The sequence below is a fragment of the Mauremys reevesii genome, linkage group 9 (genome assembly GCF_016161935.1).
Source record: "Mauremys reevesii isolate NIE-2019 linkage group 9, ASM1616193v1, whole genome shotgun sequence".
Taxonomy (NCBI): Eukaryota; Metazoa; Chordata; order Testudines; family Geoemydidae; genus Mauremys; species Mauremys reevesii.
The window spans coordinates 44,150,527-44,166,901 of NC_052631.1; the positions used below are offsets into that span (position 1 = coordinate 44,150,527).

Genomic DNA, 16,375 nt, shown 5'->3' on the forward strand with positions numbered 1-16,375 from the left:
GTGGATGGCCTTTTTAGCCAGGGCGAGGAGGAGGTTGACCAGGAGGTCCCGCGACTTTGTGGGGCCACGGATAGGGAGTGCATGGATAAGGAGGTGGGGGGAAAAGTGCAACCAGAAACGCAAGAGGATATTAGTGAGGAGCCGGTATAGGGGCTGCAACCTGGCGCACTCTAGGTAAACATGCGCCAGGGTCTCCTCACGCCGCAGAAGGGCAGGTGTCCGGGACAGGGTGAACCGCGCCAAGTACACGCCCGTGCTCACGGCCCCGTGAAGGAGCCGCCAGCTGATATCCCGGCGGGCCTCGGGACCAGGGTGGAGTACAGGCTGGCTCACGGGCTCCTCACCCTCCACAGGTGGCAAGAGGTCCCGCCACTTGGTGTCGGGCGGGACACGAGGTGAGGAAGTGAACGGTATGGAGCACGAGCGCGTAGAGTTGTTTCCTTGGCGCGTTTGAAACGGACCGGCTGCAGATCGTGCAGCCGGCTGGCGGAGAAGGGGCGGGGGGGCCGGTCGGGTCCACGGGGCAGGGGCCCGATGAAGAGGTCCGGAGGGCTCGGGGTGAAGTGTGGTGCTGTACTATAGGGTTATCCGGGAGAGGGGGCGGGCGGAAGCCCGCCCCATGCTAACGGATCCCCCCCAGCCTAAGGGGAGGATCCACAGGGCCACGGAAACCCACTAAGTGCGGGGGACAACTAATAAAAGAACAGGGACAGGAGTGAGGTCAAAGGGTCATAAGGAGGAGCCTGACGGGACACCGAGCAGAGAACCCGGACAGCGCCACTGCTCCTCGGCGTCAAGGAGCCAGCGGACGCCGCCCAGAGGAACTCCGCCCGAGACGTGAGCGGACGAGGACCGAAACAAGCCCCACAGTCGCAGGAGTCTCCGTCGGCCAACCTCCTCTCCCTGGTCGCGTGGATGGCCTTTTTAGCCAGGGCGAGGAGGAGGTTGACCAGGAGGTCCCGCGACTTTGTGGGGCCACGGATAGGGAGTGCATGGATAAGGAGGTGAGGGGAAAAGTGCAGCCAGAAACGTAACAGAATGTCGGTGAGGAGCCGGTATAGGGGCTGCAACCTGGCGCACTCTAGGTAAACATGCGCCAGGGTCTCCTCACGCCGCAGAAGGGGCAGGTGTCCGGGACAGGGGTGAACCGCGCAAGTACACGCCCGTGCTCACGGCCCCGTGAAGGAGCCGCCAGCTGATATCCCCGGCGGGCCTCAGGACCAGGGTGGAGTACAGGCTGGCCCACCGGGGCTCCTCACCCTCCACAGGTGGCAAGAGGTCCCGCCACTTGGTGTCGGGCGGGACACGAGGGTGAGGAAGTGAACGGTATGGAGCACGAGCGTAGAGTTGTTTCCTTGGCGCGTTTGAAACGGACCGGCTGCAGATCGTGCAGCCGGCTGGCGGAGAAGGGGCGGGGGCCGGTCGGGTCCACGGGGCAGGGGCCCGGCGAAGAGGTCCGGAGGGCTCGGGGTGAAGTGTGGTGCTGTACTATTGGGTTATCCGGGAGAGGGGGCGGGCGGAAGCCCGCCCCATGCTAACGGATCCCCCCTCCAGCCTAGGGGGAGGATCCACAGGGCCACGGAAACCCACTAAGTGCGGGGGACAACTAATAAAAGAACAGGGGCAGGAGTGAGGTCAAAGGGTCAGAAGGAGGGAGCCTGATGGGGACACCGAGCAGAGAACCCGGACAGCGCCACTGCTCCTCAAGGCGTCAAGGAGCCAGCGGACGCCGCCCAGAGGAACTCCGCCGGAGACGTGAGCGGACAAGGGACCGAAACAAGCCCCACAGTCGCAGGAGTCTCCGTCGCCAACCTCCTCTCCCTGGTCGCGTGGATGGCCTTTTTAGCCAGGGCGAGGAGGAGGTTGACCAGGAGGTCCCGCGACTTTGTGGGGCCACGGATAGGGAGTGCATGGATAAGGAGGTGGGGGGAAAAGTGCAACCAGAAACGCAAGAGGATATTAGTGAGGAGCCGGTATAGGGGCTGCAACCTGGCGCACTCTAGGTAAACATGCGCCAGGGTCTCCTCACGCCGCAGAAGGGGCAGGTGTCCGGGACAGGGGTGAACCGCGCAAGTACACGCCCGTGCTCACGGCCCCGTGAAGGAGCCGCCAGCTGATATCCCGGCGGGCCTCGGGACCAGGGTGGAGTACAGGCTGGCCCATCGGGGCTCCTCACCCTCCACAGGTGGCAAGAGGTCCCGCCACTTGGTGTCGGGCGGGACACGAGGGTGAGGAAGTGAACGGTATGGAGCACGAGCGCCAGAGAGTTGTTTCCTTGGCGCGTTTGAAACGGACCGGCTGCAGATCGTGCAGCCGGCTGGCGGAGAAGGGGCGGGGGCCGGTCGGGTCCACGGGCAGGGGCCCGATGAAGAGGTCCGGAGGGCTCGGGTGAAGTGTGGTGCTGTACTATTGGGTTATCCGGGAGAGGGGTGGCGGAAGCCCGCCCCATGCTAACGGATCCCCAGCCTAAGGAGGATCCACAGGGCCACGGAAACCCACTAAGTGCGGGGACAACTAATAAAAGAACAGGGGCAGGAGTGAGGTCAAAGGGTCAGAAGGAGGGAGCCTGATGGGGACACGAGCAGAGAACCCCGGACAGCGCCCACTGCTCCTCGGGCGTCAAGGGAGCCAGCGGACGCCGCCAGAGGAACTCCGCCCGAGACGTGAGCGGACAAGGGATCGGAAACAAGCCCCACAGTCGCAGGAGTCTCCGTCAGCCAACCGCCTCTCCCTGGTCGCGTGGATGGCCTTTTTAGCCAGGGCGAGGAGGAGGCTGACCAGGAGGTCCCGCGACTTTGTGGGGCCACGGATAGGGAGTGCATGGATCAGGAGGTGGGGAAAAGTGCAACCAGAAACGCAAGAGGATATTAGTGAGGAGCCGGTATAGGGGCTGCAACCTGGCGCACTCTAGGTAAACATGCGCCAGGGTCTCCTCACGCCGCAGAAGGGCAGGTGTCCGGGACAGGGGTGAACCGCGCAAGTACACGCCGTGCTCACGGCCCCGTGAAGGAGCCGCCAGCTGATATCCCCGGCGGGCCTCGGGACCAGGGTGGAGTACAGGCTGGCCCATCGGGCTCCTCACCCTCCACAGGTGGCAGAGGTCCCGCCACTTGGTGTCGGGCGGGACACGAGGGTGAGGAAGTGAACGGTATGGAGCACGAGCGCGTAGAGTTGTTTCCTTGGCGCGTTTGAAACGGACCGGCTGCAGATCGTGCAGCCGGCTGGCGGAGAAGGGGCGGGGGCCGGTCGGGTCCACGGGGCAGGGGCCCGGCGAAGAGGTCCGGAGGGCTCGGGTGAAGTGTGGTGCTGTACTATTGGGTTATCCAGAGAGGGCGGCGGAAGCCCGCCCATGCTAACGGATCCCCAGCCTAAGGGGAGGATCCACAGGGCCACGGAAACCCACTAAGTGCGGGGACAACTAATAAAGAACAGGGACAGGGGTGAGGTCAAAGGGTCATAAGGAGGGAGCCTGACGGGGACACCGAGCAGAGAACCCGGACAGCGCCCACTGCTCCTCGGCGTCAAGGGAGCCAGCGGACGCCGCCCAGAGGAACTCCGCCCGGAGACGTGAGCGGACGAGGACCGAAACAAGCCCCACAGTCGCAGGAGTCTCCGTCGGCCAACCTCCTCTCCTGGTCGCGTGGATGGCCTTTTTAGCCAGGGCGAGGAGGAGGTTGACCAGGAGGTCCCGCGACTTTGTGGGGCCACGGATAGGAGTGCATGGATAAGGAGGTGGGGGAAAAGTGCAACCAGAAACGCAAGAGGATATTAGTGAGGAGCCGGTATAGGGGCTGCAACCTGGCGCACTCTAGGTAAACATGCGCCAGGGTCTCCCTCACGCCGCAGAAGGGCAGGTGTCCGGGACAGGGGTGAACCGCGCAAGTACACGCCGTGCTCACGGCCCCGTGAAGGAGCCGCCAGCTGATATCCCCGGCGGGCCTCGGGACCAGGGTGGAGTACAGGCTGGCCCACCGGGGCTCACCCTCCACAGGTGGCAAGAGGTCCCGCCACTTGGTGTCGGGGCGGGACACGAGGTGAGGAAGTGAACGGTATGGAGCACGAGCGCGTAGAGTTGTTTCCTTGGCGCGGTTTGAAACGGACCGCTGCAGATCGTGCAGCCGGCTGGCGGAGAAGGGGCGGGGGCCGGTCGGGTCCACGGGCAGGGGCCCGATGAAGAGGTCCGGAGGGCTCGGGTGAAGTGTGGTGCTGTACTATTGGGTTATCCGGGAGAGGGGCGGGCGGAAGCCCGCCCCATGCTAACGGATCCCCAGCCTAAGGGAGGATCCACAGGGCCACGGAAACCCACTAAGTGCGGGGACAACTAATAAAAGAACAGGGACAGGGGTGAGGTCAAAGGGTCATAAGGAGGAGCCTGACGGGGACACCGAGCAGAGAACCCGGACAGCGCCCACTGCTCCTCGGCGTCAAGGGAGCCAGCGGACGCCGCCCAGAGGAACTCCGCCCAGAGACGTGAGCGGACGAGGACCGAAACAAGCCCCACAGTCGCAGGAGTCTCCGTCGGCCAACCTCCTCTCCTGGTCGCGTGGATGGCCTTTTAGCCAGGGCGAGGAGGAGGTTGACCAGGAGGTCCCGCGACTTTGTGGGGCCACGGATAGGAGTGCATGGATAAGGAGGTGAGGGGAAAAGTGCAGCCAGAAACGTAACAGAATGTCGGTGAGGAGCCGGTATAGGGGCTGCAACCTGGCGCACTCTAGGTAAACATGCGCCAGGGTCTCCTCACGCCGCAGAAGGGGCAGGTGTCCGGGACAGGGTGAACCGCGCCAAGTACACGCCGTGCTCACGGCCCCGTGAAGGAGCCGCCAGCTGATATCCCGGCGGGCCTCAGGACCAGGGTGGAGTACAGGCTGGCCCACCGCTCCTCACCCTCCACAGGTGGCAAGAGGTCCCGCCACTTGGTGTCGGGCGGGACACGAGGGTGAGGAAGTGAACGGTATGGAGCACGAGCGTAGAGTTGTTTCCTTGGCGCGTTTGAAACGGACCGGCTGCAGATCGTGCAGCCGGCTGGCGGAGAAGGGGCGGGGGCCGGTCGGGTCCACGGGCAGGGGCCCGATGAAGAGGTCCGGAGGGCTCGGGTGAAGTGTGGTGCTGTACTATTGGGTTATCCGGGAGAGGGGCGGGCGGAAGCCCGCCCATGCTAACGGATCCTCAGCCTAAGGGGAGGATCCACAGGGCCACGGAAACCCACTAAGTGCGGGGGACAACTAATAAAAGAACAGGGGCAGGAGTGAGGTCAAAGGGTCAGAAGGAGGGAGCCTGATGGGGACACCGAGCAGAGAACCCCGGACAGCGCCCACTGCTCCTCGAAGGCGTCAAGGGAGCCAGCGGACGCCGCCCAGAGGAACTCCGCCCGGAGACGTGAGCGGACAAGGGACCGGAAACAAGCCCCACAGTCGCAGGAGTCTCCGTCGGCCAACCTCCTCTCCCTGGTCGCGTGGATGGCCTTTTTAGCCAGGGCGAGGAGGAGGTTGACCAGGAGGTCCCGCGACTTTGTGGGGCCACGGATAGGGAGTGCATGGATAAGGAGGTGGGGGGAAAAGTGCAACCAGAAACGCAAGAGGATATTAGTGAGGAGCCGGTATAGGGGCTGCAACCTGGCGCACTCTAGGTAAACATGCGCCAGGGTCTCCCTCACGCCGCAGAAGGGGCAGGTGTCCGGGACAGGGGTGAACCGCGCCAAGTACACGCCCGTGCTCACGGCCCCGTGAAGGAGCCGCCAGCTGATATCCCCGGCGGGCCTCGGGACCAGGGTGGAGTACAGGCTGGCCCACCGGGGCTCCTCACCCTCCACAGGTGGCAAGAGGTCCCGCCACTTGGTGTCGGGGCGGGACACGAGGTGAGGAAGTGAACGGTATGGAGCACGAGCGTAGTGTTGTTTCCTTGGCGCGGTTTGTAAAGGGCCCGGCTGCTTTTTGTGCAGCCGGGTGGCGTAGACGGGGCGGGGGGGCCGGTCGGGTCCACGGGGCAGGGGCCCGATGAAGAGGTCCGGAGGGCTCGGGGTGAAGTGTGGTGCTGTACTATTGGGTTATCCGGGAGAGGGGGCGGGCGGAAGCCCGCCCCATGCTAACGGATCCCCCCCCCAGCCTAAGGGGAGGATCCACAGGGCCACGGAAACCCACTAAGTGCGGGGGACAACTAATAAAAGAACAGGGGCAGGAGTGAGGTCAAAGGGTCAGAAGGAGGGAGCCTGATGGGGACACCGAGCAGAGAACCCGGACAGCGCCCACTGCTCCTCGGCGTCAAGGGAGCCAGCGGACGCCGCCCAGAGGAACTCCGCCCGAGACGTGAGCGGACAAGGGACCGGAAACAAGCCCCACAGTCGCAGGAGTCTCCGTCGCCAACCTCCTCTCCTGGTGGGGTGGTTGGCCTTTTTAGCCTGGGCGTGGAGGTGGTTGACCAGGAGGTCCCGCGACTTTGTGGGGCCATGGATAGGGAGTGCATGGATAAGGAGGTGGGGGGAAAAGTGCAACCAGAAACGCAAGAGGATATTAGTGAGGAGCCGGTATAGGGGCTGCAACCTGGCGACTCTAGGTAAACATGCGCCAGGGTCTCCTCACGCCGCAGAAGGGGCAGGTGTCCGGGACAGGGGTGAACCGCGCCAAGTACACGCCGTGCTCACGGCCCCGTGAAGGAGCCGCCAGCTGATATCCCGGCGGGCCTCGGGACCAGGGTGGAGTACAGGCTGGCTCACGGGCTCCTCACCCTCCACAGGTGGCAAGAGGTCCCGCCACTTGGTGTCGGGCGGGACACGAGGTGAGGAAGTGAACGGTATGGAGCACGAGCGCGTAGAGTTGTTTCCTTGGCGCGGTTTGAAACGGACCGGCTGCAGATCGTGCAGCCGGCTGGCGGAGAAGGGGCGGGGGCCGGTCGGGTCCACGGGCAGGGGCCCGGCGAAGAGGTCCGGAGGGCTCGGGGTGAAGTGTGGTGCTGTACTATTGGGTTATCCGGGAGAGGGGGCGGGCGGAAGCCCGCCCACTGCTAAAGGATCCCCCCCCAGCCTAAGGGGAGGATCCACAGGGCCACGGAAACCCACTAAGTGCGGGGGACAACTAATAAAAGAACAGGGACAGGGGTGAGGTCAAAGGGTCATAAGGAGGAGCCTGATGGGGACACCGAGCAGAGAACCCGGACAGCGCCCACTGCTCCTCGGGCGTCAAGGGAGCCAGCGGACGCCGCCCAGAGGAACTCCGCCCGAGACGTGAGCGGACGAGGGACCGGAAACAAGCCCCACAGTCGCAGGAGTCTCCGTCGGCCAACCTCCTCTCCTGGTCGCGTGGATGGCCTTTTAGCCAGGGCGAGGAGGAGGTTGACCAGGAGGTCCCGCGACTTTGTGGGGCCACGGATAGGAGTGCATGGATAAGGAGGTGGGGAAAAGTGCAACCAGAAACGCAAGAGGATATTAGTGAGGAGCCGGTATAGGGGCTGCAACCTGGCGCACTCTAGGTAAACATGCGCCAGGGTCTCCTCACGCCGCAGAAGGGGCAGGTGTCCGGGACAGGGGTGAGTGAACGCGCCAAGTACACGCCCGTGCTCACGGCCCCGTGAAGGAGCCGCCAGCTGATATCCCGGCGGGCCTCGGGACCAGGGTGGAGTACAGGCTGGCCCACGGGCTCCTCACCCTCCACAGGTGGCAGAGGTCCCGCCACTTGGTGTCGGGGCGGGACACGAGGTGAGGAAGTGAACGGTATGGAGCACGAGCGCAGAGTTGTTTCCTTGGCGCGGTTTGAAACGGACCGCTGCAGATCGTGCAGCCGGCTGGCGGAGAAGGGGCGGGGGCCGGTCGGGTCCACGGGGCAGGGGCCCGATGAAGAGGTCCGGAGGGCTCGGGGTGAAGTGTGGTGCTGTACTATTGGGTTATCCGGGAGAGGGGGCGGGCGGAAGCCCGCCCCATGCTAACGGATCCCCCCCCCAGCCTAAGGGGAGGATCCACAGGGCCACGGAAACCCACTAAGTGCGGGGGACAACTAATAAAAGAACAGGGACAGGGGTGAGGTCAAAGGGTCATAAGGAGGGCGCCTGACGGGACACCGAGCAGAGAACCCGGACAGCGCCCACTGCTCCTCGAGGCCTCAAGGGAGCCAGCGGACGCCGCCCAGAGGAACTCCGCCCGGAGACGTGAGCGGACGAGGGACCGGAAACAAGCCCCACAGTCGCAGGAGTCTCCGTCGGCCAACCTCCTCTCCCTGGTCGCGTGGATGGCCTTTTTAGCCAGGGCGAGGAGGAGGTTGACCAGGAGGTCCCGCGACTTTGTGGGGCCACGGATAGGGAGTGCATGGATAAGGAGGTGAGGGGAAAAGTGCAGCCAGAAACGTAACAGAATGTCGGTGAGGAGCCGGTATAGGGGCTGCAACCTGGCGCACTCTAGGTAAACATGCGCCAGGGTCTCCCTCACGCCGCAGAAGGGGCAGGTGTCCGGGACAGGGGTGAACCGCGCTGGCACACGCCCGTGCTCACGGCCCCGTGAAGGAGCCGCCAGCTGATATCCCCGGCGGGCCTCAGGACCAGGGTGGAGTACAGGCTGGCCCACCGGGGCTCCTCACCCTCCACAGGTGGCAAGAGGTCCCGCCACTTGGTGTCGGGGCGGGACACGAGGGTGAGGAAGTGAACGGTATGGAGCACGAGCGCGTAGAGTTGTTTCCTTGGCGCGGTTTGGAAACGGACCGGCTGCAGATCGTGCAGCCGGCTGGCGGAGAAGGGACGGGGGGGCCGGTCGGGTCCACGGGGCAGGGGCCCGATGAAGAGGTCCGGAGGGCTCGGGGTGAAGTGTGGTGCTGTAGCAGGGTGGACCCTGCTCCTGCTGAGAAGGGGTTTAAAAAGTGGCCTGGCAGGGCTTGAGAAGACAGCCTTCAGGCTAGGCTGATTGGGGAAGTGGCTGCAGCTGGGGGCCACGCCCCAAACAGAGCAACAGGGCCTTATAACAAGGCAGGGAAGCCAGGAGCCAGATAGTTTCTCTCTGGCTATAGAGAGAGATGGGCCTGGCTGCTTAGGGCTTGAGACTAGATACCTGAGTGCAGCAGGGCTGGGGAAGGCTGAGGAGCTGGGGAGCTCCGGCCTAGAAAGCCCCAGGCTGCGGCCTAGCAGTGGGCCAAAGGTACTAGGGGTTGCAGAGGGCAGCCCAGGGGTAGGACAAAGCAGCAGGTCCAAACCCAACTTTGCCTGTGATGAGTTGGCTGAGACTGCAGTCTGCCCCAGAGTGTGGGGCTAGACAATGACTGGCAGTAGCCGAAAACTGAGGCAAGGTAGGGATAGAGGGTGAGGGTTCCCTAAGGAGGGGAGACCCAGAGAAAGGGGTTACTGCTAGGGGGCAGCACCCCATGTAGAAGGGCACTGGGTCCAGGGAGGGACATGGGGGCCTACGAACAGGTGGATCACTGGCCTGCAGAGGGTGCTCCAGGGCTGGACTGAGCTAAAGTTCGCAGGGCAACCAGCAGGAGGTGCCGCAGGGGTGAGTCGACCCGTTTACAGGTGCCCAGAACTAGACACAATACTCCAGGAGAGGCCCTATCAGTGCTGAGTAGAGCAGAAGAATTACTTCTCATGTCTTGCTTACAATACTTCTGCTAATACATCCCAGAAGAATGTTTGTCTTTTTGCGACAATATTACACTGTTGATTCATATTTAGCTTGTGATCCACTATAGCTCCCAGATCCTTTTCAGCAATACTCCTTTCTAGGCAGTCACTTCCTATCTTGCTTTTGTGCAATTGATTATTCCATTGTAAGTGCAGTATTTTGCATTTGTCCTTATTGAATTTAATTCAATTTATTTCAGACCATTTCTCCAGTTTGTCAAGATAATTTTGAATTCTAATCTTGTCATCCCAAGTGCTTGCAACCCTCCCAGTTTAGTATCATCCACAAACTTTATAAGTGTACTCTCTATGCAATTATCCAAATCACTGATGAAGTAATTGAACAGAACTAGACCCAGAACAGATCCCTGTGGGATCCCACTCAATATAACCTTCCAGTTTAAGTGTGATATCTACTCTCTGAGTACGGTTTTCAGGCCAGTTGTGCAGCCATCTTATAGTAAGTAGGTTTGTCTAGTCTATATTTCCCTAGTCTGCTTATGAGAAGGTCATGTGAGCCAATATCTTTTAAAGTTGGAGATATATCACACCTATTCTGCCCCTATCCAATTCATATTGACTTCACCTTTTGCCCAAGTACAGCTTGTTTATACAGGTGAAGTCTAGGCTCCCTGGCTACTATTCAAGGGCTTGTATACATGGAGCAGTAATATGGACTACAGGGGTGTGACTTCTAAAACACACTAATGTGTTGCGTATTAATTGGTCCAGGTAGACCCTGCTGGTGAAAACCAAAGATTTCCCAGGGCATTTTAACGTAGTGCTCTTTGAAACAGTACTACATCTATATACAAAGAGAGCCCTGAAAACACCCAATTTTTGGACATTATGTAGAATTCAAAAATTGTGGGAAAAAAACCCTGAAAAATGAAATTAATAAACTGAAAAAACAGAAGCCCTATGACGGTTTTAGTTTATTACAAGCTCACCTTGACTGAATTTTAGAAGATACCTACATGTTCTTGGACAATAGAATAGATCACATTCTTATGTTTTGCAGTGTTTATTTTATTAAAGGAGTGTTTATTAAAGTATGTTCAAGCTAACTAACAAAACTAGGAAACCTCTGCAGGCACAAAAAGTGTCAAGGAGAATGAGATCTCCTGGGCCATGAAAGCATATTTTCAGTCACCTCCAGATATAGTTGCACAGACTCTTAAATGCAGCTTTAGCATTTCTGTTTTGCTTTAATATTGTATATACTGTTTGAAGGACTACAGAAATGTTGGCTATTGTGATTTTTTGCCTTGAATAGGCAAAAACTCCTTGTTTGGTAGGAGTTCTCGGTTGCAAATAGTGGGTGAAGATATTGCAGATTGTAATCTTGAGAGACATTTGGTTTAAAGTTAAAAACCACTAGGAATGTCTTCTCAAAGACCAGACACCTCCCTATTATTAAAGAATGTCTTTTCCTGGGACCTAACAGAAAAAAGTGACACGTAGTACCTAGTATATCAAAGCTACAAAACTATGTCAAAAGCCTCTTTATCACCCCTTGTCTCACCCTCCTCAATTCAAAGAGGAAAACCTAAGATTTCACACACACACCATTTAAAGAACTCTAGAATTATTCTTTTTTTAACCCAATTCCTTTGATAAACACTCTAAAAATCTTAATTCTTTTAATGATAAGGAAAACATATATAGTTGGGAATTGTTTTAAGAAGTTGCTGGTTACTCAACACAAGTTTCCAATGAAACGTGAAACCTTTGTTCATTCTTTAAATGCTTAAAATTGTATTTGTTTCTTTGGTGTAATCTGCACATGTTTTCTATTTAAATCCAATTATCTAATGTTATAACTGAGTATTTAGCTCACCTTTAATCATAGCATCCCTTAAGGCGTAGTACAAAGACAATCATTAAGGGAGAATTAAGAGAGACAGTCATTAAGATATGGCTTACCATTTCTTGTTTCTCTTTTCTGAGTAATTTGGGGGATAAAATTACTTGGCGCACAACACCTTAAAACATACCATTCTCCCCTATATGATGTTTCTACAATGTCTGGTGCATCAATGCACCAGATGGCTTGCCAATGTCACACTGATATGTGGACTATGCTGTGACTATACTCAGTAAAATTATTATAGATCAGACAAAATGTCTAGATAGTTTGGGGATTAGTAATAGAATCTGACATGGATCCTTTCACTTCTAGGTCACCAATTTGAGTCCTGGCCTTAATTGATAGAGACTGAAAATCATTACCCTCCATGAAACAAATTGTTGATACCTTCCAGTAGGAGCTGAACAGAGATCTGCATCACCAAAGACGCTGAGCCACCACTACAGGCATTAACTGACATTTGTTGGCACTCTCAGAAGAAAAACAAAGGACCAAATGGGCTCACTGAGAATGTCCTTGCAGGTCAAGGTGAGAAACATTGGTGAATGATGTGCAAAAGCTTGCACTGTCGAAGCCTGTGCCTCATCTGACTAGAATGAAGTCCACTTTCTAGGGCTGGTGACATGAAGCCAGTTAAATGAACTTCTAGAAAAATGCAGACAGAACGAGTTAAATATATTCCCATTTGGATGTTGTAGGAACTCAGGAGTGCACCTCAGATGCCCCCTCTGCCCAGGTAATGAGTCCCCAGTGGAGGTTTCTGATTACATTGTTCTGACAGAATCCACTGCTGAAGAAACTACAGGGCAACATTCATGATTACCACAGATGAAAGTATGTCCAAAGGGACCTGATAGGAAGCACAGATAAAGCCCCATGTTCAAGAACTAAACCTTTCAGGCCTGCAGAACTAATTGCACTATGATCAGAGAGAGGTAGGGTCCAGGCACAAAACTGCCTTTGACAGTAGCATCCGCAGGAAAAGAAGAAATGAGAAGCAGATTTCGGGGGAGGGGGCTTGGGTTACCTCTGCTGGGCCAGTGAAAGTGATTCTTTTGTGCTGCGGTGGTTAATTCTACAGAAGGCATTCAACTGTACAGAGAAAGGAACAGTGAAAAGAAGAGAGTTGAGAAAAGGGCTAAGAGCTAGGGATGCAGCTGAAACACCGCCTAAGGAACAATAGAGAAACAAAGGTGAAATTCAGTGCTAACCAGTGTGCACCCCCTGGCCAATCAGGAGGTGAGACCCAGCCCAAGGACCCCCCAAAAAAGCAGAGTATGGAACTGACCATGCAAGGCTAAGAGTGAAATACTTCAGCAGACAGCAAGTGAACAACCCAGGGGAAAACGAGCATCTAAGACTGACAAAATGGAGTGACCCAGTGAAGCACAAGAAGTGTCCGAAAGCAACCAGGGAAGGAGCAGCACAGGGAGTCTGCCAAGAGCATGGACGGAAAAGAGCTCTGAATGGCCAGAGGCAACGGAGCATCTGCAGGGGACCTGGAAAGCCAAGGTCACTTAGAGAGAACATAAGAGAAAACAATTATAACTCTGATTTCATTCTTTACTCTCCTTGTTCCAGAGAAGGTGTTAATAGGTAGGTCAATGTTCCCAAATTCATTCCTCTAAAAAGGGCCCAAGCCCTTTGGGAAAGCTTCACTTCGTACATTTATGGCCAGTGGAAAGAAATACAGATGGCAGCAACTAAGACTTGGATGGGGGTCTCATATTAAACAACATCTTTGCTACATGCCTGGAGGAAAGAGGAACGATGGTATTGAACTGTTCTTACTAAATTACATTTCTCTCCTTAAAGCAACATATTGCCACTGCAGTTTTTATAGCCCAATGTCTCAAAGGAAAATAAATTTACTTTCCTGTTAGTGCTTCAAAAGATCACATAGATATGGTATAGAAAGGTACCAAAGCCTTCTAGTGACTCGGCACTGGCCACAGCCCAGGAGTGAAGTGTCATCAACCTAACACTTTTAATTTAATTCATATACAGCAAAACCTGAAAACACTCATTTATCAAATACTCTGATCTCCAAGACAACTAGTGCAAGAATTCTCACAATTTCTTAGAGAGATGACACCGAAGTGGGTGAGGTAATATCTTTTAATGGACCAACTTCTATTGGTGAGAGAGACAATCTTTCAAGTTTATAGAGAGCTCTTCTTCAGGTCTGGGGATTTCTAATAATTTCTAAGTTAGTCTGCCCTGGCTCCATGCAGCTCCCGGAAGTGGTCTGCATGTCCGGCTCCTAGGTGCAGGAGCTGCCAATGGGAGCTGCATGGACGGCACCTGTGGGCGCGAGCAGCGCACAGAGCCCCCTAGTCCCTCCGCCTTGGAGCTGGACATGCTGGCTGCTTCCGGGAGCCACCTGAGGTAAGCGCCACCCAGAGCCCACACCCCTCTCCCCACCCTCCCATACCCAAATTCCCCACCCCGGAGCCCGTACTCCACGCCCCTCCTGCAACCCAACTCCCTGCCCCAGCCCTGAGCCCCCTCCCACACTCTGAACCCACCAGCTCCAGCCCCAGCCCCCTCCTGCACACCAAACCCCTCATCACCGGCCCCACTCCAAAGCCTGCACCCTCAGCCAGAGCCCTCACCCCCTCCTGCACCCTAACCACCTGCCCCACCTCAGAGCCCCTACCCACATCCTGAACCTCTCATTTGTGGCCCCACCCCCAGCCAGAGCGCTCATCCCCTCCCGCACCCCAACTCCCTGCCCCAGCCCAGTGAAAGTGAGTGAAGGTGAGGGAGAGTGAGCGACAGGGGGAGGGGGGATGGAGTGACCGGGAGTGGAGTGACTGGGAGTGGAGCCTCAGAGAAGGGGCGGGGCAGGAGCAGGGCCTCAGGGAGGGCGGGGCAGGAGTTGGGGCAAGGGTGTTCAGTTTTGTGTGATTAGAAAATTGGCACTCTACATATATGAGGAATTTCTCAAGAAATCTTTTTCACCTCTAATTTAACAGGGTCAAAGTCCATCTTATAAATAGCAAGTTATGGCTAACTACATAAACTCCAACAGCTCCATGATAATGTTCAGTATATTCACAGAAAAAAGGAGAGAGAAATGTTAATTTTTATGTTTTCACAGGGTATGAATACATCACCTTTATAATATAAGGCAGATAGACACATCCTCCACTAGGCTACATCCACGGGAAATTACAGTGATTAAATTAGCAAGAGAACAGCTCACCTGATCAATGAGTGCAACAGAAACATATTGAGAATTACTAACATTAATAAAAATGGAACATAAGAGATATTGTTCAAACAAGGCGAGTTCCCCACTCCAATCCAGGATCTATCTGCTTGCAAAATTTCATTAAAATTAGACTTATTACTGTATATTAGTTTTACTTCAATCAAAAGTGGTGGTTCTGCAAGGTGTGCTAAGCATATCTCTGAATTGGAACTAAAATTATTTTTTCTGCTAAATGATTAAATGTAATTATGCATCAAAAATGTAGTGATGTATTGGACAAAGGGAAGAGAGATAAACAGAATACACTCTTAACTAGATTTGAAGTCACTAGCTTTGAAATAACCAATAAGCTACACCATAGTTGGCATCATGGAGATTTTACGTATTATTTTCAGGAAAAATATATTGAAAATTGCAAGAAAAAATAAAGCAAATACAGGTTACAGCATTCAGGCCATTCCCTAGTTCACAGCAAGACCTTTATGCTTGCACGTATTACCTGATTTATGGGACAGACCAGCCTTGTAGGTGGTTAGAAAAATATGTTTGCTCTTGCAGGGTTTTCGATGAGGCTTCCCCTTACAGGGAAATGGGCCTACAGCGTTACAGGGGCTGTGAAGGCACATGGAGAAAGGATTCCCTAGATCTACAGACCCAGGAGCCATCTCCATGGATGGCTGCTCTGCCCCTTCCCCCTTCCCCCCTAGAGTTCCTAGTTCCCAGTCCCAGCCAACTAGAAAATACTGCTTTATTAGAGCAGTACTGACTGCGCCCCAGGTCCTAGATCAGGGCCCCATTGTGCTAGGTGCTGTACAAAAATGGTTCTTGTTTCTCCATCGCAATTTCTGATGTAAATATCTGAGGGGAGTTAATAAGTTTCACAAATTCAGCAGGTACCACTAAGTGAACCTGGCATCTTCCCACCACAATGCAATAATCTTCTAATACAGGGGTTCTCAAACTGGGGGTCGGGACCCTCAGAGGGTCACGAGGTTATTACATGGGGGGTCGCGAGCTGTCAGCCTCCAGCCCAAACCCCGCTTTGCCTCCAGCATTTATAATAGTGTTGAATATATTTTAAAGTGTTTTTAATTTATCGGGGGGGGGGGCGTCGCACTCAGAGGCTTGTTATGTGAAAGGGGTCACCAGTACAAAAGTTTGAGAACCACTGTTCTAATATGATAAATCTATAGATACTCGGACTGAGGCCATGCTAAACATTAGAAGTAACAGAACAAACTGATTTACCTGCAACCTTGAATCCTATTTAATTTTTACTGTGATTATATTACTAACCAGCAGGTGGAGACACAGAACCACTCTAAGAAGTAACAGTGTGTTATTGAGAGTTCTTGACTGTTATAATGTCCCAGCAATGAAAATATAAATATGAGAGTAAAGCACCTGTTTCACCTCCTCCTGCTTATTTAAAAAAAAACGGAACTATCTATCTAGTTTGGTGTAAGCAAGAGTAGCAGAAAGATGCAAGTGTAAGTAAACATTTGAATTTGTAGAATGTTTCCTTATATTTCTTCACTAGATGGGTTTGCAAACATAGACTCTAATATATTACAACTGTGTAACAGAGGGGTAAATCTGTGATTATGTTTGACTAATCCATTGCACAGTAAACATTTTGAAAGTCTAATTCACACAAAGTCAGATCAAGTATAAAATGCCAGTATCAGTGAGAGAAG

The 16,375-nt window shown here is 54.9% G+C and overlaps 1 protein-coding gene across 6 annotated transcripts in view; it reads right to left on the reverse strand.

Annotated features, from left to right (window-relative positions):
- The window catches only part of ANKMY1 (ankyrin repeat and MYND domain containing 1), a 94,511-nt gene that overhangs the window by 73,246 nt on the left and 4,890 nt on the right, over positions 1–16,375 (reverse strand). The window lies entirely within an intron of this gene.